This window comes from Triturus cristatus, chromosome 2_2 (assembly GCF_964204655.1).
Source record: "Triturus cristatus chromosome 2_2, aTriCri1.1, whole genome shotgun sequence".
Taxonomy (NCBI): Eukaryota; Metazoa; Chordata; class Amphibia; order Caudata; family Salamandridae; genus Triturus; species Triturus cristatus.
The window spans coordinates 1,218,861,518-1,218,886,439 of NC_140582.1; positions in this window are offsets into that span (position 1 = coordinate 1,218,861,518).

Genomic DNA, 24,922 nt, shown 5'->3' on the forward strand with positions numbered 1-24,922 from the left:
GTCGGAGGGGCAGGTTCTACACCCCCACCTCCAGAGCTTACACCTTCATGCCTGGAGATTGAACGGGGCAACCTGAGTTCCTTCTCTCTCCCACCTGATGTGGTGGACGTTATTTTATCGGCCAGGCGACACTCCACCAAGTCCATATACTCCTACAGGTGGTCTAAGTTTGTAAAGTGGTGTGGAGAGAGATCCATTGACCCTTTAAAGGCTCATCTTTCTGATGTGCTTCAGTTTGCTCTTTCCTTGGCTCAGCAGGGCTGTGCTGTGGCCACGGTCAAGGGCTACCTTTCGGCCTTATCGGCATTTCTGTGCCTTCCAGATCAACCTTCGTTATTTAAATCTCCGGTTGTTCTGAGGTTCATCAAGGGCCTTACAAACATGTTTCCTCCTACTCCATTTGTAATGCCTCAGTGGGACCTTAATCTTGTCTTAACCTTTTTAATGGGGTCCCCATTTGAGCCTCTTCATAATTGTCCTTTGAGGCTGTTGTCCTTTAAGGTGGTTTTTCTTGTAGCCATAACCTCGGCAAGGAGGGTAAGTGAGCTTCAAGCTCTTAGTTCCAAACCTCCTTTTCTTACCTTACATGCTGAAAGGATGGTTCTCAGGACCAGGGCTGCTTTCCTGCCAAAAGTTGTTACTCCTTTCCATTTGGGGCAGTCTATTACCCTCCCTGTTTTTTATCCACCCCCTCATCCTTCCAAAGAGGAAGAAAGACTCCATCGCCTTGACCCGAAGAGGGCTATGAGTTTTTATTTGGACAGGACCAAGGACTTTCGTGTTGATGACCAGCTTTTTATTGGCTACGTTGGTCGTTCTAAAGGTAAAGCGGTGCACAAGCGCACGCTGTCAAGATGGATAATACTGACCATCAAGATCTGCTACGCCCTGGCTGGTAAGACTCCTCCTGAGGGTATTCGTGCTCACTCTACTAGAGCTAAGTCTTCAACATCTGCTCTGGCCCGGGGTGTTCCTGTGGCAGATATTTGTAAGGCCGCGACTTGGGCCTCCCTCCATACTTTCGCAAAGCATTATTGCTTGGACTCTGAGATGAGGAGGGAGGGCCACTTCGCGCGCTCTGTCTTGCAGGACTTTCTGGTATAGAAAGGTGGACACCCTCCTCCGGGAGTGGGGACTGCTGTGGGAATCTATTCACAAGGTGAGGAATCCACTGGCAGATGTATCCATCAGAAGAACAAGTTACTTACCTTCGGTAACGATTTTTCTGGTGGATACAGTATCTGCCTGTGGATTCCTCACCAACCCACCCGCCTCCCCGTTGTCCACCTTTTGTATACCATGAAATTAGTCTTGTTTGAAATGCTTATATTTTCTCTTGTACATTTGTAGGTAATGCTTGTTTGATTAGCATTCCCTTGTTTTGTATGCTATGTATATGTATTGGTTTTCTATATACTGTGTATACTTGGGTTTGTCGTTGGTTCACCTGTTCGCCTCGAAGGCACGGAAAAAATGGGTGGAACTGACGTCACCACGCCGACGTGGGCTTCTTATGGCTCCGATGACGTCGTACGGAGTCGCGTGCGGAGCCGATGTATTGTGACGTCGCCCACGTCGACGTGGAATGCTGGGGAAGAAAAGTTCCGTGGAATGCTGGCGCAGGGGATATTCACAAGGTGAGGAATCCACAGGCAGATACTGTATCCACCAGAAAAATCGTTACCGAAGGTAAGTAACTTGTTCGTTTGGTCACGATCGCACAAGTAGAATTAATCAAAAGAAAGTAACGAGTGCATCAAATCTACATTCTTAAAGCATTGAGTTAAATTCACTTCACCATCAGTCGTTTGATTGGATACGTGGAAAAAAGTGGTTGAGAGTTACTACTGTGAATGGATTAGAATCTGTGTGCAACTCTTTGCTTCGGACAGGATTGGATTCTACAAAGCACACTGCACGACTACAGCTCTTGGATGTGAAAGCAGCACTTGTAAGAGATGAGGTAAATGTTCATAGAAGGTAATCCAAATTCAAAACTGCTGCTTTTTGTCCTGCAAATGCGTGAAGCAAGAAATATATTATCAGACGGTTTGCATAATTTGCATGTAGCAAGTGTTAATTCTCTGAATGATGGATAGCCTAAAGATAGAAGTGGATCAATTGCGCATTGAATTAAATTGCAACAATGTCTGGCAATTTGCATTTGTCAAAATTAAGTAGTTGTGTAAAAGAATGCAAAATGTAATTTTGAGTGGCTTTATTGTGTGGCTTGCTTTCTAGCACCTTCCTAATACAGTTGATGGTAGTAAAGCGGATTGGTTGGGTCTCAAAATGCCTGTGGTGGTTAAATGCGCTTTTGCGTTGCGTGTGTTTCTTTTTTTTTTTTCTCTATTCTGAACAGGCTATATGAAGAGGACCACCTTTTGAATGCCTCGTAATGGTGTGCCGCAGTGATACTCTAGAATAAAATATTCTAGTCTTATTTGAATTGCATCCATGCACTTACGATCTGTAGTTGAGAGACGACCAAATTGTATGGGCTACTCGTCACACATCTATATAACCAGAGTTATTGGCATTGATCTAAAGAGCTTTCAGTGGTGGCAGTGAGTCGGCTTGCGACATGTGTCCAGATAAGTACCTAATTTTTGGGATAGGGTTACAATTGCCAGCCTGTCTGCTTGGAAAATAGTGTGAAGTTAGAACTTTGTTGTGAAGGTTTCTCCCTGGGTATAGGTTTGAGTTGGGGGAGAGGTGCGGGGGGTCTCAACCTGTCCAGTCTTTTCTGTTCACAGCCTCGTGGTATTGTGTTCACTTCACCAGTTGGCAATGAAGGGCCATTTGGAGCATATCTATTGATACGTGAAGTAGGTAATTTTTTTGTATTAGCCTCCTGATGAGGGCATGAGGTTTTAGAGTCGTTTGTTTTCTCTGTAAGATTTGCATTCAGAGCTTACTCTTAAATTGCTAATAAAGTGACCGTTGACATTTAATGTCTGGCTTCTGTGTTGCATCTTGGTGGGTTTTTTTTCTGTTTGCTTTTTGTCTTTGGTCGTTTTTCCCTTTATTTCTGTAGGAATAAGCAAGAACAATTAAGGCTGACAAAGGGAGTAGAGCAAGACTGGTCTTTCACAGGTTGAATTAATAGCTTTGAATGGAGATGAGAATGATGCTTACAAGGTGGAAAAGATGACACCAGTCCATCCGTGAAATGGCAGTAGTGCGAGTACGTGGCAGATAAGTGCCCTGATTGCTGTGTCTTTTATGGGGATCTTGTATTTAATTAGTAACTAGGCCAAAGCGTGTAAGGAATGATCCCGGCTAGAGTTGGAGGAGTTGTTTTATTTTTCTACCCCCAGCAGGAACTTGGAAAAGTGGTATCCTCTATAAAGCAGCAGCCCAAATAAGGAGACTTCTAAAGGGCCAAGCAGGTGTTGTTCAGGTGTGTTGGATTTTTGTTGGATTTTCAACTAATTCATTTACATGGATTGTTTCAAAATTGGCTGGAATTGTGAAGGATGCATTTCTCTTAAGCTAACCAGTGTGCCTTTTTCAGCCAACCAAGAGAATAAGCAATTTAGCATTTGTGACGTTGGGGAGGGATTTGCCCTTGCGTACTAAGGGGTTGGGCGGGCAAAACTTTTTCTTGTTGAGACATTTTTCAGAGCAGGCATCGGAGCTCCAAACAAGACCACGAAGAGGCAAATGTCGTGTGTTATGGAAGAGAATTTTGCAACCAAATCATAGCAACCAGATAACATGATGCAAGCAGAATGGAATTCTGAATCAAAGTGAGAACAATTCAAATATCACTCGGTTCAAAATATGCAGTGGCTGGAGTTTGCAGCGAACAGTAGTGACTGTATAAGCTGTGTGAGGAATGATCACTAAAGAAATGCGTGTGTTTGGTCACGATCGAACAAGTAGAATTAATCAAAAGAAAGTAACGAGTGCATCAAATCTACATTCTTAAAGCATTGAGTTAAATTCACTTCACCATCAGTCGTTTGATTGGATACGTGGAAAAAAGTGGTTGAGAGTTACTACTGTGAATGGATTAGAATCTGTGTGCAACTCTTTGCTTCGGACAGGATTGGATTCTACAAAGCACACTGCACGACTACAGCTCTTGGATGTGAAAGCAGCACTCGTAAGAGATGAGGTAAATGTTCATAGAAGGTAATCCAAATTCAAAACTGCTGCTTTTTGTCCTGCAAATGCGTGAAGCAAGAAATATATTATCAGACGGTTTGCATAATTTGCATGTAGCAAGTGTTAATTCCCTGAATGATGGATAGCCTAAAGATAGAAGTGAATCAATTGCGCATTGAATTAAATTGCAACAATGTCTGGCAATTTGCATTTGTCAAAATTAAGTAGTTGTGTAAAAGAATGCAAAATGTAATTTTGAGTGGCTTTATTGTGTGGCTTGCTTTCTAGCACCTTCCTAATACAGTTGAGGGTAGTAAAGCGGATTGGTTGGGTCTCAAAATGCCTGTGGTGGTTAAATGCGCTTTTGCGTTGCGTGTGTGTTTCTTTTTTTTTTTTTTCTATTCTGAACAGGCTATATGAAGAGGACCACCTTTTGAATGCCTCGTAATGGTGTGCCGCAGTGATACTCTAGAATAAAATATTCTAGTCTTATTTGAATTGCATCCATGCACTTACGATCTGTAGTTGAGAGACGACCAAATTGTATGGGCTACTCGTCACACATCTATATAACCAGAGTTATTGGCATTGATCTAAAGAGCTTTCAGTGGTGGCAGTGAGTCGGCTTGCGACATGTGTCCAGATAAGTACCTAATTTTTGGGATAGGGTTACAATTGCCAGCCTGTCTGCTTGGAAAATAGTGTAAAGTTAGAACTTTGTTGTGAAGGTTTCTCCCTGGGGATAGGTTTGAGTTGGGGGGGAGGTGCGGGGGGTCTCAACCTGTCCAGTCTTTTCTATTCACAGCCTCGTGGTATTGTGTTCACTTCACCAGTTGGCAATGAAGGGCCATTTGGAGCATATCTATTGATACGTGAAGTAGGTAATTTTTTTGTATTAGCCTCCTGATGAGGGCATGAGGTTTTAGAGTAGTTTGTTTTCTCTGTAAGATTTGCATTCAGAGCGTACTCTTAAATTGCTAATAAAGTGACCGTTCACATTTAATGTCTGGCTTCTGTGTTGCATCTTGGTGGGTTTTTTTTCTGTTTGCTTTTTGTCTTTGGTCGTTTTTCCCTTTATTTCTGTAGGAATAAGCAAGAACAATTAAGGCAGACAAAGGGAGTAGAGCAAGACTTGTCTTTCACAGGTTGAATTAATAGCTTTGAATGGAGATGAGAATGATGCTTACAAGGTGGAAAAGATGACACCAGTCCATCCGTGAAATGGCAGTAGTGCGAGTACGTGGCAGATAAGTGCTCTGATCGCTGTGTCTTTTATGGGGATCTTGTATTTAATTAGTAACAAGGCCAAAGCGTGTAAGGAATGATCCCGGCTAGAGTTGGAGGAGTTGTCTTATTTTTCTACCCCCAGCAGGAACTTGGAAAAGTGGTATCCTCTATAAAGCAGCAGCCGAAATAAGGAGACTTCTAAAGGGCCAAGCAGGTGTAGTTCAGGTGTGTTGGATTTTGTTGGATTTTCAACTAATTTATTTACATGGATTGTTTCAAAATTGGCTGGAATTGTGAAGGATGCATTTCTCTTAAGCTAAACAGTGTGCCTTTTTCAGCCAACCAAGAGAATAAGCAATTAAGCATTTGTGACGTTGGGGAGGGATTTGCCCTTGCGTACTAAGGGGTTGGGCGGGTACAACTTTTTCTTGTTGAGACATTTTTCAGAGCAGGCATCGGAGCTCCAAACAAGACCACAAAGAGGCAAATGTTGTGTGTTATGGAAGAGAATTTTGCAACCCAAACATAGCAACCAGATAACATGATGCAAGCAGAATGGAATTCTGAATCAAAGTGAGAACAATTCAAATATCACTCGGTTCAAAATATGCAGTGGCTGGAGTTTGCAGCGAACAGTAGTGACTGTATAAGCTGTGTGAGGAATGATCACTAAAGAAATGCGTGTGTTTGGTCACGATCGCACAAGTAGAATTAATCAAAAGAAAGTAACGAGTGCATAAATCTACATTCTTAAAGCATTGAGTTAAATTCACTTCACCATCAGTCGTTTGATTGGATACGTGGAAAAAAGTGGTTGAGAGTTACTACTGTGAATAAATTAGAATCTGTGTGCAACTCTTTGCTTCGGACAGGATTGGATTCTACAAAGCACACTGCACGACTACAGCTCTTGGATGTGAAAGCAGCACTCGTAAGAGATGAGGTAAATGTTCATAGAAGGTAATCCAAATTCAAAACTGCTGCTTTTTGTCCTGCAAATGCGTGAAGCAAGAAATATATTATCAGACGGTTTGCATAATTTGCATGTAGCAAGTGTTAATTCTCTGAATGATGGATAGCCTAAAGATAGAAGTGGATCAATTGCGCATTGAATTAAATTGCAACAATGTCTGGCAATTTGCATTTGTCAAAATTAAGTAGTTGTGTAAAAAAATGCAAAATGTAATTTTGAGTGGCTTTATTGTGTGGCTTGCTTTCTAGCACCTTCCTAATACAGTTGAGGGTAGTAAAGCGGATTGGTTGGGTCTCAAAATGCCTGTGGTGGTTAAATGCGCTTTTGCGTTGCGTGTGTTTCTTTTTTTTTTTTTCTATTCTGAACAGGCTATATGAAGAGGACCACCTTTTGAATGCCTCGTAATGGTGTGCCGCAGTGATACTCTAGAATAAAATATTCTAGTCTTATTTGAATTGCATCCATGCACTTACGATCTATAGTTGAGAGACGACCAAATTGTATGGGCTACTCGTCACACATCTATATAACCAGAGTTATTGGCATTGATCTAAAGAGCTTTCAGTGGTGGCAGTGAGTCGGCTTGCGACATGTGTCCAGATAAGTACCTAATTTTTGGGATAGGGTTACAATTGCCAGCCTGTCTGCTTGGAAAATAGTGTGAAGTTAGAACTTTGTTGTGAAGGTTTCTCCCTGGGTATAGGTTTGAGTTGGGGGAGAGGTGCGGGGGGTCTCAACCTGTCCAGTCTTTTCTGTTCACAGCCTCGTGGTATTGTGTTCACTTCACCAGTTGGCAATAAAGGGCCATTTGGAGCATATCTATTGATACGTGAAGTAGGTAATTTTTTTGTATTAGCCTCCTGATGAGGGCATGAGGTTTTAGAGTCGTTTGTTTTCTCTGTAAGATTTGCATTCAGAGCTTACTCTTAAATTGCTAATAAAGTGACCGTTGACATTTAATGTCTGGCTTCTGTGTTGCATCTTGGTGGGTTTTTTTTCTGTTTGCTTTTTGTCTTTGGTCGTTTTTCCCTTTATTTCTGTAGGAATAATCAAGAACAATTAAGGCTGACAAAGAAAGTAGAGCAAGACTGGTCTTTCACAGGTTCAATTAATAGCTTTGAATGGAGATGAGAATGATGCTTACAAGGTGGAAAAGATGACACCAGTCCATCCGTGAAATGGCAGTAGTGCGAGTACGTGGCAGATAAGTGCCCTGATTGCTGTGTCTTTTATGGGGATCTTGTATTTAATTAGTAACTAGGCCAAAGCGTGTAAGGAATGATCCCGGCTAGAGTTGGAGGAGTTGTCTTATTTTTCTACCCCCAGCAGGAACTTGGAAAAGTGGTATCCTCTATAAAGCAGCAGCCCAAATAAGGAGACTTCTAAAGGGCCAAGCAGGTGTTGTTCAGGTGTGTTGGATTTTTGTTGGATTTTCAACTAATTCATTTACATGGATTGTTTCAAAATTGGCTGGAATTGTGAAGGATGCATTTCTCTGAAGCTAACCAGTGTGCCTTTTTCAGCCAACCAAGAGAATAAGCAATTTAGCATTTGTGACGTTGGGGAGGGATTTGCCCTTGCGTACTAAGGGGTTGGGCGGGCAAAACTTTTTCTTGTTGAGACATTTTTCAGAGCAGGCATCGGAGCTCCAAACAAGACCACGAAGAGGCAAATGTCGTGTGTTATGGAAGAGAATTTTGCAACCAAATCATAGCAACCATATAACATGATGCAAGCAGAATGGAATTCTGAATCAAAGTGAGAACAATTCAAATATCACTCGGTTCAAAATATGCAGTGGCTGGAGTTTGCAGCGAACAGTAGTGACTGTATAAGCTGTGTGAGGAATGATCACTAAAGAAATGCGTGTGTTTGGTCACGATCGCACAAGTAGAATTAATCAAAAGAAAGTAACGAGTGCATCAAATCTACATTCTTAAAGCATTGAGTTAAATTCACTTCACCATCAGTCGTTTGATTGGATACGTGGAAAAAAGTGGTTGAGAGTTACTACTGTGAATGGATTAGAATCTGTGTGCAACTCTTTGCTTCGGACAGGATTGGATTCTACAAAGCACACTGCACGACTACAGCTCTTGGATGTGAAAGCAGCACTTGTAAGAGATGAGGTAAATGTTCATAGAAGGTAATCCAAATTCAAAACTGCTGCTTTTTGTCCTGCAAATGCGTGAAGCAAGAAATATATTATCAGACGGTTTGCATAATTTGCATGTAGCAAGTGTTAATTCTCTGAATGATGGATAGCCTAAAGATAGAAGTGGATCAATTGCGCATTGAATTAAATTGCAACAATGTCTGGCAATTTGCATTTGTCAAAATTAAGTAGTTGTGTAAAAGAATGCAAAATGTAATTTTGAGTGGCTTTATTGTGTGGCTTGCTTTCTAGCACCTTCCTAATACAGTTGATGGTAGTAAAGCGGATTGGTTGGGTCTCAAAATGCCTGTGGTGGTTAAATGCGCTTTTGCGTTGCGTGTGTTTCTTTTTTTTTTTTCTCTATTCTGAACAGGCTATATGAAGAGGACCACCTTTTGAATGCCTCGTAATGGTGTGCCGCAGTGATACTCTAGAATAAAATATTCTAGTCTTATTTGAATTGCATCCATGCACTTACGATCTGTAGTTGAGAGACGACCAAATTGTATGGGCTACTCGTCACACATCTATATAACCAGAGTTATTGGCATTGATCTAAAGAGCTTTCAGTGGTGGCAGTGAGTCGGCTTGCGACATGTGTCCAGATAAGTACCTAATTTTTGGGATAGGGTTACAATTGCCAGCCTGTCTGCTTGGAAAATAGTGTGAAGTTAGAACTTTGTTGTGAAGGTTTCTCCCTGGGTATAGGTTTGAGTTGGGGGAGAGGTGCGGGGGGTCTCAACCTGTCCAGTCTTTTCTGTTCACAGCCTCGTGGTATTGTGTTCACTTCACCAGTTGGCAATGAAGGGCCATTTGGAGCATATCTATTGATACGTGAAGTAGGTAATTTTTTTGTATTAGCCTCCTGATGAGGGCATGAGGTTTTAGAGTCGTTTGTTTTCTCTGTAAGATTTGCATTCAGAGCTTACTCTTAAATTGCTAATAAAGTGACCGTTGACATTTAATGTCTGGCTTCTGTGTTGCATCTTGGTGGGTTTTTTTTCTGTTTGCTTTTTGTCTTTGGTCGTTTTTCCCTTTATTTCTGTAGGAATAAGCAAGAACAATTAAGGCTGACAAAGGGAGTAGAGCAAGACTGGTCTTTCACAGGTTGAATTAATAGCTTTGAATGGAGATGAGAATGATGCTTACAAGGTGGAAAAGATGACACCAGTCCATCCGTGAAATGGCAGTAGTGCGAGTACGTGGCAGATAAGTGCCCTGATTGCTGTGTCTTTTATGGGGATCTTGTATTTAATTAGTAACTAGGCCAAAGCGTGTAAGGAATGATCCCGGCTAGAGTTGGAGGAGTTGTCTTATTTTTCTACCCCCAGCAGGAACTTGGAAAAGTGGTATCCTCTATAAAGCAGCAGCCCAAATAAGGAGACTTCTAAAGGGCCAAGCAGGTGTTGTTCAGGTGTGTTGGATTTTTGTTGGATTTTCAACTAATTCATTTACATGGATTGTTTCAAAATTGGCTGGAATTGTGAAGGATGCATTTCTCTTAAGCTAACCAGTGTGCCTTTTTCAGCCAACCAAGAGAATAAGCAATTTAGCATTTGTGACGTTGGGGAGGGATTTGCCCTTGCGTACTAAGGGGTTGGGCGGGCAAAACTTTTTCTTGTTGAGACATTTTTCAGAGCAGGCATCGGAGCTCCAAACAAGACCACGAAGAGGCAAATGTCGTGTGTTATGGAAGAGAATTTTGCAACCAAATCATAGCAACCAGATAACATGATGCAAGCAGAATGGAATTCTGAATCAAAGTGAGAACAATTCAAATATCACTCGGTTCAAAATATGCAGTGGCTGGAGTTTGCAGCGAACAGTAGTGACTGTATAAGCTGTGTGAGGAATGATCACTAAAGAAATGCGTGTGTTTGGTCACGATCGCACAAGTAGAATTAATCAAAAGAAAGTAACGAGTGCATCAAATCTACATTCTTAAAGCATTGAGTTAAATTCACTTCACCATCAGTCGTTTGATTGGATACGTGGAAAAAAGTGGTTGAGAGTTACTACTGTGAATGGATTAGAATCTGTGTGCAACTCTTTGCTTCGGACAGGATTGGATTCTACAAAGCACACTGCACGACTACAGCTCTTGGATGTGAAAGCAGCACTCGTAAGAGATGAGGTAAATGTTCATAGAAGGTAATCCAAATTCAAAACTGCTGCTTTTTGTCCTGCAAATGCGTGAAGCAAGAAATATATTATCAGACGGTTTGCATAATTTGCATGTAGCAAGTGTTAATTCCCTGAATGATGGATAGCCTAAAGATAGAAGTGAATCAATTGCGCATTGAATTAAATTGCAACAATGTCTGGCAATTTGCATTTGTCAAAATTAAGTAGTTGTGTAAAAGAATGCAAAATGTAATTTTGAGTGGCTTTATTGTGTGGCTTGCTTTCTAGCACCTTCCTAATACAGTTGAGGGTAGTAAAGCGGATTGGTTGGGTCTCAAAATGCCTGTGGTGGTTAAATGCGCTTTTGCGTTGCGTGTGTGTTTCTTTTTTTTTTTTTTCTATTCTGAACAGGCTATATGAAGAGGACCACCTTTTGAATGCCTCGTAATGGTGTGCCGCAGTGATACTCTAGAATAAAATATTCTAGTCTTATTTGAATTGCATCCATGCACTTACGATCTGTAGTTGAGAGACGACCAAATTGTATGGGCTACTCGTCACACATCTATATAACCAGAGTTATTGGCATTGATCTAAAGAGCTTTCAGTGGTGGCAGTGAGTCGGCTTGCGACATGTGTCCAGATAAGTACCTAATTTTTGGGATAGGGTTACAATTGCCAGCCTGTCTGCTTGGAAAATAGTGTAAAGTTAGAACTTTGTTGTGAAGGTTTCTCCCTGGGGATAGGTTTGAGTTGGGGGGGAGGTGCGGGGGGTCTCAACCTGTCCAGTCTTTTCTATTCACAGCCTCGTGGTATTGTGTTCACTTCACCAGTTGGCAATGAAGGGCCATTTGGAGCATATCTATTGATACGTGAAGTAGGTAATTTTTTTGTATTAGCCTCCTGATGAGGGCATGAGGTTTTAGAGTAGTTTGTTTTCTCTGTAAGATTTGCATTCAGAGCGTACTCTTAAATTGCTAATAAAGTGACCGTTCACATTTAATGTCTGGCTTCTGTGTTGCATCTTGGTGGGTTTTTTTTCTGTTTGCTTTTTGTCTTTGGTCGTTTTTCCCTTTATTTCTGTAGGAATAAGCAAGAACAATTAAGGCAGACAAAGGGAGTAGAGCAAGACTTGTCTTTCACAGGTTGAATTAATAGCTTTGAATGGAGATGAGAATGATGCTTACAAGGTGGAAAAGATGACACCAGTCCATCCGTGAAATGGCAGTAGTGCGAGTACGTGGCAGATAAGTGCTCTGATCGCTGTGTCTTTTATGGGGATCTTGTATTTAATTAGTAACAAGGCCAAAGCGTGTAAGGAATGATCCCGGCTAGAGTTGGAGGAGTTGTCTTATTTTTCTACCCCCAGCAGGAACTTGGAAAAGTGGTATCCTCTATAAAGCAGCAGCCGAAATAAGGAGACTTCTAAAGGGCCAAGCAGGTGTAGTTCAGGTGTGTTGGATTTTGTTGGATTTTCAACTAATTTATTTACATGGATTGTTTCAAAATTGGCTGGAATTGTGAAGGATGCATTTCTCTTAAGCTAAACAGTGTGCCTTTTTCAGCCAACCAAGAGAATAAGCAATTAAGCATTTGTGACGTTGGGGAGGGATTTGCCCTTGCGTACTAAGGGGTTGGGCGGGTACAACTTTTTCTTGTTGAGACATTTTTCAGAGCAGGCATCGGAGCTCCAAACAAGACCACAAAGAGGCAAATGTTGTGTGTTATGGAAGAGAATTTTGCAACCCAAACATAGCAACCAGATAACATGATGCAAGCAGAATGGAATTCTGAATCAAAGTGAGAACAATTCAAATATCACTCCGTTCAAAATATGCAGTGGCTGGAGTTTGCAGCGAACAGTAGTGACTGTATAAGCTGTGTGAGGAATGATCACTAAAGAAATGCGTGTGTTTGGTCACGATCGCACAAGTAGAATTAATCAAAAGAAAGTAACGAGTGCATCAAATCTACATTCTTAAAGCATTGAGTTAAATTCACTTCACCATCAGTCGTTTGATTGGATACGTGGAAAAAAGTGGTTGAGAGTTACTACTGTGAATGGATTAGAATCTGTGTGCAACTCTTTGCTTCGGACAGGATTGGATTCTACAAAGCACACTGCACGACTACAGCTCTTGGATGTGAAAGCAGCACTCGTAAGAGATGAGGTAAATGTTCATAGAAGGTAATCCAAATTCAAAACTGCTGCTTTTTGTCCTGCAAATGCGTGAAGCAAGAAATATATTATCAGACGGTTTGCATAATTTGCATGTAGCAAGTGTTAATTCTCTGAATGATGGATAGCCTAAAGATAGAAGTGGATCAATTGCGCATTGAATTAAATTGCAACAATGTCTGGCAATTTGCATTTGTCAAAATTAAGTAGTTGTGTAAAAAAATGCAAAATGTAATTTTGAGTGGCTTTATTGTGTGGCTTGCTTTCTAGCACCTTCCTAATACAGTTGAGGGTAGTAAAGCGGATTGGTTGGGTCTCAAAATGCCTGTGGTGGTTAAATGCGCTTTTGCGTTGCGTGTGTGTGTTTCTTTTTTTTTTTTTTCTATTCTATTCTGAACAGGCTATATGAAGAGGACCACCTTTTGAATGCCTCGTAATGGTGTGCCGCAGTGATACTCTAGAATAAAATATTCTAGTCTTATTTGAATTGCATCCATGCACTTACGATCTGTAGTTGAGAGACGACCAAATTGTATGGGCTACTCGTCACACATCTATATAACCAGAGTTATTGGCATTGATCTAAAGAGCTTTCAGTGGTGGCAGTGAGTCGGCTTGCGACATGTGTCCAGATAAGTACCTAACTTTTGGGATAGGGTTACAATTGCCAGCCTGTCTGCTTGGAAAATAGTGTGAAGTTAGAACTTTGTTGTGAAGGTTTCTCCCTGGGGATAGGTTTGAGTTGGGGGAGAGGTGCGGGGGGGTCTCAACCTGTCCAGTCTTTTCTATTCACAGCCTCGTGGTATTGTGTTCACTTTAACAGTTGGCAATGAAGGGCCATTTGGAGCATATCTATTGATACGTGAAGTAGGTAATTTTTTTGTATTAGCCTCCTGATGAGGGCATGAGGTTTGAGTCGTTTGTTTTCTCTGTAAAATTTGCATTCAGAGCGTACTCTTAAATTGCTAATAAAGTGACCGTTCACATTTAATGTCTGGCTTCTGTGTTGCATCTTGGTGGGTTTTTTTTTCTGTTTGCTTTTTGTCTTTGGTCGTTTTTCCCTTTATTTCTGTAGGAATAAGCAAGAACAATTAAGGCAGACAAAGGGAGTAGAGCAAGACTTGTCTTTCACAGGTTGAATTAATAGCTTTGAATGGAGATGAGAATGATGCTTACAAGGTGGAAAAGATGACACCAGTCCATCCGTGAAATGGCAGTAGTGCGAGTACGTGGCAGATAAGTGCTCTGATCGCTGTGTCTTTTATGGGGATCTTGTATTTAATTAGTAACAAGGCCAAAGCGTGTAAGGAATGATCCCGGCTAGAGTTGGAGGAGTTGTCTTATTTTTCTACCCCCAGCAGGAACTTGGAAAAGTGGTATCCTCTATAAAGCAGCAGCCCAAATAAGGAGACTTCTAAAGGGCCAAGCAGGTGTAGTTCAGGTGTGTTGGATTTTTGTTGGATTTTCAACTAATTTATTTACATGGATTGTTTCAAAATTGGCTGGAATTGTGAAGGATGCATTTCTCTTAAGCTAAACCGTGTGCCTTTTTCAGCCAACCAAGAGAATAAGCAATTTAGCATTTGTGACGTTGGGGAGGGATTTGCCCTTGCGTACTAAGGGGTTGGGCGGGCAAAACTTTTTCTTGTTGAGACATTTTTCAGAGCAGGCATCGGAGCTCCAAACAAGACCACGAAGAGGCAAATGTCGTGTGTTATGGAAGAGAATTTTGCAACCCAAACATAGCAACCAGATAACATGATGCAAGCAGAATGGAATTCTGAATCAAAGTGAGAACAATTCAAATATCACTCAGTTCAAAATATGCAGTGGCTGGAGTTTGCAGCGAACAGTAGTGACTGTATAAGCTGTGTGAGGAATGATCACTAAAGAAATGCGTGTGTTTGGTCACGATCGCACAAGTAGAATTAATCAAAAGAAAGTAACGAGTGCATCAAATCTACATTCTTAAAGCATTGAGTTAAATTCACTTCACCATCAGTCGTTTGATTGGATACGTGGAAAAAAGTGGTTGAGAGTTACTACTGTGAATGGATTAGAATCTGTGTGCAACTCTTTGCTTCGGACAGGATTGGATTCTACAAAGCACACTGCACGACTACAGCTCTTGGATGTGAAAGCAGCACTCGTAAGAGATGAGGTAAATGTTCATAGAAGGTAATCCAAATTCAAAACTGCTGCTTTTTGTCCTGCAAATGCGTGAAGCAAGAAATATATTATCAGACGGTTTGCATAATTTGCATGTAGCAAGTGTTAATTCTCTGAATGATGGATAGCCTAAAGATGGAAGTGGATCAATTGCGCATTGAATTAAATTGCAACAATGTCTGGCAATTTGCATTTGTCAAAATTAAGTAGTTGTGTAAAAGAATGCAAAATGTAATTTTGAGTGGCTTTATTGTGTGGCTTGCTTTCTAGCACCTTCCTAATACAGTTGAGGGTAGTAAAGCGGATTGGTTGGGTCTCAAAATGCCTGTGGTGGTTAAATGCGCTTTTGCGTTGCGTGTGTGTTTCTTTTTTTTTTTTTTCTATTCTGAACAGGCTATATGAAGAGGACCACCTTTTGAATGCCTCGTAATGGTGTGCCGCAGTGATACTCTAGAATAAAATATTCTAGTCTTATTTGAATTGCATCCATGCACTTACGATCTGTAGTTGAGAGACGACCAAATTGTATGGGCTACTCGTCACACATCTATATAACCAGAGTTATTGGCATTGATCTAAAGAGCTTTCAGTGGTGGCAGTGAGTCGGCTTGCGACATGTGTCCAGATAAGTACCTAATTTTTGGGATAGGGTTACAATTGCCAGCCTGTCTGCTTGGAAAATAGTGTAAAGTTAGAACTTTGTTGTGAAGGTTTCTCCCTGGGGATAGGTTTGAGTGGGGGGGGAGGTGCGGGGGGTCTCAACCTGTCCAGTCTTTTCTATTCACAGCCTCGTGGTATTGTGTTCACTTCACCAGTTGGCAATGAAGGGCCATTTGGAGCATATCTATTGATACGTGAAGTAGGTAATTTTTTTGTATTAGCCTCCTGATGAGGGCATGAGGTTTTAGAGTAGTTTGTTTTCTCTGTAAGATTTGCATTCAGAGCGTACTCTTAAATTGCTAATAAAGTGACCGTTGACATTTAATGTCTGGCTTCTGTGTTGCATCTTGGTGGGTTTTTTTTCTGTTTGCTTTTTGTCTTTGGTCGTTTTTCCCTTTATTTCTGTAGGAATAAGCAAGAACAATTAAGGCAGACAAAGGGAGTAGAGCAAGACTTGTCTTTCACAGGTTGAATTAATAGCTTTGAATGGAGATGAGAATGATGCTTACAAGGTGGAAAAGATGACACCAGTCCATCCGTGAAATGGCAGTAGTGCGAGTACGTGGCAGATAAGTGCTCTGATCGCTGTGTCTTTTATGGGGATCTTGTATTTAATTAGTAACAAGGCCAAAGCGTGTAAGGAATGATCCCGGCTAGAGTTGGAGGAGTTGTCTTATTTTTCTACCCCCAGCAGGAACTTGGAAAAGTGGTATCCTCTATAAAGCAGCAGCCGAAATAAGGAGACTTCTAAAGGGCCAAGCAGGTGTAGTTCAGGTGTGTTGGATTTTGTTGGATTTTCAACTAATTTATTTACATGGATTGTTTCAAAATTGGCTGGAATTGTGAAGGATGCATTTCTCTTAAGCTAAACAGTGTGCCTTTTTCAGCCAACCAAGAGAATAAGCAATTAAGCATTTGTGACGTTGGGGAGGGATTTGCCCTTGCGTACTAAGGGGTTGGGCGGGTACAACTTTTTCTTGTTGAGACATTTTTCAGAGCAGGCATCGGAGCTCCAAACGAGACCACGAAGAGGCAAATGTTGTGTGTTATGGAAGAGAATTTTGCAACCAAATCATAGCAACCATATAACATGATGCAAGCAGAATGGAATTCTGAATCAAAGTGAGAACAATTCAAATATCACTCGGTTCAAAATATGCAGTGGCTGGAGTTTGCAGCGAACAGTAGTGACTAAGCTGTGTGAGGAATGATCACTAAAGAAATGCGTGTGTTTGGTCACGATCGCACAAGTAGAATTAATCAAAAGAAAGTAACGAGTGCATAAATCTACATTCTTAAAGCATTGAGTTAAATTCACTTCACCATCAGTCGTTTGATTGGATACGTGGAAAAAAGTGGTTGAGAGTTACTACTGTGAATGGATTAGAATCTGTGTGCAACTCTTTGCTTCGGACAGGATTGGATTCTACAAAGCACACTGCACGACTACAGCTCTTGGATGTGAAAGCAGCACTCGTAAGAGATGAGGTAAATGTTCATAGAAGGTAATCCAAATTCAAAACTGCTGCTTTTTGTCCTGCAAATGCGTGAAGCAAGAAATATATTATCAGACGGTTTGCATAATTTGCATGTAGCAAGTGTTAATTCTCTGAATGATGGATAGCCTAAAGATAGAAGTGGATCAATTGCGCATTGAATTAAATTGCAACAATGTCTGGCAATTTGCATTTGTCAAAATTAAGTAGTTGTGTAAAAAAATGCAAAATGTAATTTTGAGTGGCTTTATTGTGTGGCTTGCTTTCTAGCACCTTCCTAATACAGTTGAGGGTAGTAAAGCGGATTGGTTGGGTCTCAAAATGCCTGTGGTGGTTAAATGCGCTTTTGCGTTGCGTGTGTTTCTTTTTTTTTTTTTCTATTCTGAACAGGCTATATGAAGAGGACCACCTTTTGAATGCCTCGTAATGGTGTGCCGCAGTGATACTCTAGAATAAAATATTCTAGTCTTATTTGAATTGCATCCATGCACTTACGATCTGTAGTTGAGAGACGACCAAATTGTATGGGCTACTCGTCACACATCTATATAACCAGAGTTATTGGCATTGATCTAAAGAGCTTTCAGTGGTGGCAGTGAGTCGGCTTGCGACATGTGTCCAGATAAGTACCTAATTTTTGGGATAGGGTTACAATTGCCAGCCTGTCTGCTTGGAAAATAGTGTGAAGTTAGAACTTTGTTGTGAAGGTTTCTCCCTGGGTATAGGTTTGAGTTGGGGGAGAGGTGCGGGGGGTCTCAACCTGTCCAGTCTTTTCTGTTCACAGCCTCGTGGTATTGTGTTCACTTCACCAGTTGGCAATAAAGGGCCATTTGGAGCATATCTATTGATACGTGAAGTAGGTAATTTTTTTGTATTAGCCTCCTGATGAGGGCATGAGGTTTTAGAGTCGTTTGTTTTCTCTGTAAGATTTGCATTCAGAGCTTACTCTTAAATTGCTAATAAAGTGACCGTTGACATTTAATGTCTGGCTTCTGTGTTGCATCTTGGTGGGTTTTTTTTCTGTTTGCTTTTTGTCTTTGGTCGTTTTTCCCTTTATTTCTGTAGGAATAAGCAAGAACAATTAAGGCTGACAAAGAAAGTAGAGCAAGACTGGTCTTTCACAGGTTCAATTAATAGCTTTGAATGGAGATGAGAATGATGCTTACAAGGTGGAAAAGATGACACCAGTCCATCCGTGAAATGGCAGTAGTGCGAGTACGTGGCAGATAAGTGCCCTGATTGCTGTGTCTTTTATGGGGATCTTGTATTTAATTAGTAACTAGGCCAAAGCGTGTAAGGAATGATCCCGGCTAGAGTTGGAGGAGTTGTCTTATTTTTCTACCCCCAGCAGGAACTTGGAAAAGTGGTATCCTCTATAAAGCAGCAGCCCAAATAAGGAGACTTCTAAAGGGCCAAGCAGGTGTTGTTCAGGTGTGTTGGATTTTTGTTGGATTTTCAACTAATTCATTTACATGGATTGTTTCAAAATTGGCTGGAATTGTGAAGGATGCATTTCTCTGAAGCTAACCAGTGTGCCTTTTTCAGCCAACCAAGAGAATAAGCAATTTAGCATTTGTGACGTTGGGGAGGGATTTGCCCTTGCGTACTAAGGGGTTGGGCGGGCAAAACTTTTTCTTGTTGAGACATTTTTCAGAGCAGGCATCGGAGCTCCAAACAAGACCACGAAGAGGCAAATGTCGTGTGTTATGGAAGAGAATTTTGCAACCAAATCATAGCAACCAGATAACATGATGCAAGCAGAATGGAATTCTGAATCAAAGTGAGAACAATTCAAATATCACTCGGTTCAAAATATGCAGTGGCTGGAGTTTGCAGCGAACAGTAGTGACTGTATAAGCTGTGTGAGGAATGATCACTAAAGAAATGCGTGTGTTTGGTCACGATCGCACAAGTAGAATTAATCAAAAGAAAGTAACGAGTGCATCAAATCTACATTCTTAAAGCATTGAGTTAAATTCACTTCACCATCAGTCGTTTGATTGGATACGTGGAAAAAAGTGGTTGAGAGTTACTACTGTGAATGGATTAGAATCTGTGTGCAACTCTTTGCTTCGGACAGGATTGGATTCTACAAAGCACACTGCACGACTACAGCTCTTGGATGTGAAAGCAGCACTTGTAAGAGATGAGGTAAATGTTCATAGAAGGTAATCCAAATTCAAAACTGCTGCTTTTTGTCCTGCAAATGCGTGAAGCAAGAAATATATTATCAGACGGTTTGCATAATTTGCATGTAGCAAGTGTTAATTCTCTGAATGATGGATAGCCTAAAGATAGAAGTGGATCAATTGCGCATTGAATTAAATTGCAACAATGTCTGGCAATTTGCATTTGTCAAAATTAAGTAGTTGTGTAAAAGAATGCAAAATGTAATTTTGAGTGGCTTTATTGTGTGGCTTGCTTTCTAGCACCTTCCTAATACAGTTGATGGTAGTGAAGCGGATTGGTTGGGTCTCAAAATGCCTGTGGTGGTTAAATGCGCTTTTGCGTTGCGTGTGTTTCTTTTTTTTTTTTCTCTATTCTGAACAGGCTATATGAAGAGGACCACCTTTTGAATGCCTCGTAATGGTGTGCCGCAGTGATACTCTAGAATAAAATATTCTAGTCTTATTTGAATTGCATCCATGCACTTACGATCTGTAGTTGAGAGACGACCAAATTGTATGGGCTACTCGTCACACATCTATATAACCAGAGTTATTGGCATTGATCTAAAGAGCTTTCAGTGGTGGCAGTGAGTCGGCTTGCGACATGTGTCCAGATAAGTACCTAATTTTTGGGATAGGGTTACAATTGCCAGCCTGTCTGCTTGGAAAATAGTGTGAAGTTAGAACTTTGTTGTGAAGGTTTCTCCCTGGGTATAGGTTTGAGTTGGGGGAGAGGTGCGGGGGGTCTCAACCTGTCCAGTCTTTTCTGTTCACAGCCTCGTGGTATTGTGTTCACTTCACCAGTTGGCAATGAAGGGCCATTTGGAGCATATCTATTGATACGTGAAGTAGGTAATTTTTTTGTATTAGCCTCCTGATGAGGGCATGAGGTTTTAGAGTCGTTTGTTTTCTCTGTAAGATTTGCATTCAGAGCTTACTCTTAAATTGCTAATAAAGTGACCGTTCACATTTAATGTCTGGCTTCTGTGTTGCATCTTGGTGGGTTTTTTTTCTGTTTGCTTTTTGTCTTTGGTCGTTTTTCCCTTTATTTCTGTAGGAATAAGCAAGAACAATTAAGGCAGACAAAGGGAGTAGAGCAAGACTTGTCTTTCACAGGTTGAATTAATAGCTTTGAATGGAGATGAGAATGATGCTTACAAGGTGGAAAAGATGACACCAGTCCATCCGTGAAATGGCAGTAGTGCGAGTACGTGGCAGATAAGTGCTCTGATTGCTGTGTCTTTTATGGGGATCTTGTATTTAATTAGTAACAAGGCCAAAGCGTGTAAGGAATGATCCCTGCTAGAGTTGGAGGAGTTGTCTTATTTTTCTACCCCCAGCAGGAACTTGGAAAAGTGGTATCCTCTATAAAGCAGCAGCCCAAATAAGGAGACTTCTAAAGGGCCAAGCAGGTGTAGTTCAGGTGTGTTGGATTTTTGTTGGATTTTCAACTAATTCATTTACATGGATTGTTTCAAAATTGGCTGGAATTGTGAAGGATGCATTTCTCTTAAGCTAAACAGTGTGCCTTTTTCAGCCAACCAAGAGAATAAGCAATTTAGCATTTGTGACGTTGGGGAGGGATTTGCCCTTGCGTACTAAGGGGTTGGGCAGGCAAAACTTTTTCTTGTTGAGACATTTTTCAGAGCAGGCATCGGAGCTCCAAACAAGACCACGAAGAGGCAAATGTCGTGTGTTATGGAAGAGAATTTTGCAACCAAAACATAGAAACCAGATAACATGATGCAAGCAGAATGGAATTCAGAATCAAAGTGAACAATTCAAATATTACTCGGTTCAAAATATGCAGCGGCTGGAGTTTGCAGCGAACAGTAGTGACTGTATAAGCTGTGTGAGGAATGATCACTAAAGAAATGCGTGTGTTTGGTCACGATCGCACAAGTAGAATTAATCAAAAGAAAGTAACGAGTGCATCAAATCTACATTCTTAAAGCATTGAGTTAAATTCACTTCACCAACAGTCGTTTGATTGGATACGTGGAAAAAAGTGGTTGAGAGTTACTACTGTGAATGGATTAGAATCTGTGTGCAACTCTTTGCTTCGGACAGGATTGGATTCTACAAAGCACACTGCACGACTACAGCTCTTGGATGTGAAAGCAGCACTCGTAAGAGATGAGGTAAATGTTCATAGAAGGAAATCCAAATTCAAAACTGCTGCTTTTTGTCCTGCAAATGCGTGAAGCAAGAAATATATTATCAGACGGTTTGCATAATTTGCATGTAGCAAGTGTTAATTCTCTGAATGATGGATAGCCTAAAGATAGAAGTGGATCAATTGCGCATTGAATTAAATTGCAACAATGTCTGGCAATTTGCATTTGTCAAAATTAAGTAGTTGTGTAAAAGAATGCAAAATGTAATTTTGAGTGGCTTTATTGTGTGGCTTGCTTTCTAGCACCTTCCTAATACAGTTGAGGGTAGTAAAGCGGATTGGTTGGGTCTCAAAATGCCTGTGGTGGTTAAATGCGCTTTTGCGTTGCGTGTGTTTCTTTTTTTTTTTTTTTTCTATTCTGAACAGGCTATATGAAGAGGACCACCTTTTGAATGCCTCGTAATGGTGTGCCGCAGTGATACTCTAGAATAAAATATTCTAGTCTTATTTGAATTGCATCCATGCACTTACGATCTGTAGTTGAGAGACGACCAAATTGTATGGGCTACTCGTCACACATCTATATAACCAGAGTTATTGGCATTGATCTAAAGAGCTTTCAGTGGTGGCAGTGAGTCGGCTTGCGACATGTGTCCAGATAAGTACCTAATTTTTGGGATAGGGTTCCAATTGCCAGCCTGTCTGCTTGGAAAATAGTGTGAAGTTAGAACTTTGTTGTGAAGGTTTCTCCCTGGGGATAGGTTTGAGTTGGGGGAGAGGTGCGGGGGGTCTCAACCTGTCCAGTCTTTTCTGTTCACAGCCTCGTGGTATTGTGTTCACTTCACCAGTTGGCAATGAAGGGCCATTTGGAGCATATCTATTGATGCGTGAAGTAGGTAATCTTTTTTGTATTAGCCTCCTGATGAGGGCATGAGGTTTTAGAGTCGTTTGTTTTCTCTGTAAGATTTGCATTCAGTGCTTACTCTTAAATTGCTAATAAAGTGACTGTTGACATTTAATGTCTGGCTTCTGTGTTGCATCTTGGTGGGTTTTTTTTCTGTTTGCTTTTTGTCTTTGGTCGTTTTTCCCTTTATTTCTGTAGGAATAAGCAAGAACAATTAAGGCTGACAAAGGGAGTAGAGCAAGACTTGTCTATCACAGGTTGAATTAATAGCTTTGAATGGAGATGAGAATGATGCTTACAAGGTGGAAAAGATGACACCAGTCCATCCGTGAAATGGCAGTAGTGCGAGTACGTGGCAGATAAGTGCCCTGATTGCTGTGTCTTTTATGGGGATGTTGTATTTAATTAGTAACTAGGCCAAAGCGTGTAAGGAATGATCCCGGCTAGAGTTGGAGGAGTTGTCTTATTTTTCTACCCCCAGCAGGAACTTGGAAAAGTGGTATCCTCTATAAAGCAGCAGCCCAAATAAGGAGACTTCTAAAGGGCCAAGCAGGTGTAGTTCAGGTGTGTTGGATTTTTGTTGGATTTTCAACTAATTCATTTACATGGATTGTTTCAAAATTGGCTGGAATTGTGAAGGATGCATTTCTCTTAAGCTAACCAGTGTGCCTTTTTCAGCCAACCAAGAGAATAAGCAATTTAGCATTTGTGACGTTGGGGAGAGATTTGCCTTTGCGTACTAAGGGGTTGGGCGGGCAAAACTTTTTCTTGTTGAGACATTTTTCAGAGCAGGCATCGGAGCTCCAAACAAGACCACGAAGAGGCAAATGTCGTGTGTTATGGAAGAGAATTTTGCAACCAAATCATAGCAACCATATAACATGATGCAAGCAGAATGGAATTCTGAATCAAAGTGAGAACAATTCAAATATCACTCGGTTCAAAATATGCAGTGGCTGGAGTTTGCAGCGAACAGTAGTGACTGTATAAGCTGTGTGGGGAATGATCACTAAAGAAATGCGTGTGTTTGGTCACGATCGCACAAGTAGAATTAATCAAAAGAAAGTAACGAGTGCATAAATCTACATTCTTAAAGCATTGAGTTAAATTCACTTCACCATCAGTCTTTTGATTGGATACGTGGAAAAAAGTGGTTGAGAGTTACTACTGTGAATGGATTAGAATCTGTGTGCAACTCTTTGCTTCGGACAGGATTGGATTCTACAAAGCACACTGCACGACTACAGCTCTTGGATGTGAAAGCAGCACTCGTAAGAGATGAGGTAAATGTTCATAGAAGGTAATCCAAATTCAAAACTGCTGCTTTTTGTCCTGCAAATGCGTGAAGCAAGAAATATATTATCAGACGGTTTGCATAATTTGCATGTAGCAAGTGTTAATTCTCTGAATGATGGATAGCCTAAAGATGGAAGTGGATCAATTGCGCATTGAATTAAATTGCAACAATGTCTGGCAATTTGCATTTGTCAAAATTAAGTAGTTGTGTAAAAGAATGCAAAATGTAATTTTGAGTGGCTTTATTGTGTGGCTTGCTTTCTAGCACCTTCCTAATACAGTTGAGGGTAGTAAAGCGGATTGGTTGGGTCTCAAAATGCCTGTGGTGGTTAAATGCGCTTTTGCGTTGCGTGTGTTTCTTTTTTTTTTTTTTCTATTCTGAACAGGCTATATGAAGAGGACCACCTTTTGAATGCCTCGTAATGGTGTGCCGCAGTGATACTCTAGAATAAAATATTCTAGTCTTATTTGAATTGCATCCATGCACTTACGATCTGTAGTTAAGAGACGACCAAATTGTATGGGCTACTCGTCACACATCTATATAACCAGAGTTATTGGCATTGATCTAAAAAGCTTTCAGTGGTGGCAGTGAGTCGGCTTGCGACATGTGTCCAGATAAGTACCTAATTTTTGGGATAGGGTTACAATTGCCAGCCTGTCTGCTTGGAAAATAGTGTGAAGTTAGAACTTTGTTGTGAAGGTTTCTCCCTGGGGATAGGTTTGAGTTGGGGGAGAGGTGCGGGGGGTCTCAACCTGTCCAGTCTTTTCTGTTCACAGCCTCGTGGTATTGTGTTCACTTCACCAGTTGGCAATGAAGGGCCATTTGGAGCATATCTATTGATGCGTGAAGTAGGTAATCTTTTTTGTATTAGCCTCCTGATGAGGGCATGAGGTTTTAGAGTCGTTTGTTTTCTCTGTAAGATTTGCATTCAGTGCTTACTCTTAAATTGCTAATAAAGTGACTGTTGACACTTAATGTCTGGCTTCTGTGTTGCATCTTGGTGGGTTTTTTTTCTGTTTGCTTTTTGTCTTTGGTCGTTTTTCCCTTTATTTCTGTAGGAATAAGCAAGAACAATTAAGGCTGACAAAGGGAGTAGAGCAAGACTTGTCTATCACAGGTTGAATTAATAGCTTTGAATGGAGATGAGAATGATGCTTACAAGGTGGAAAAGATGACACCAGTCCATCCGTGAAATGGCAGTAGTGCGAGTACGTGGCAGATAAGTGCCCTGATTGCTGTGTCTTTTATGGGGATCTTGTATTTAATTAGTAACTAGGCCAAAGCGTGTAAGGAATGATCCCGGCTAGAGTTGGAGGAGTTGTCTTATTTTTCTACCCC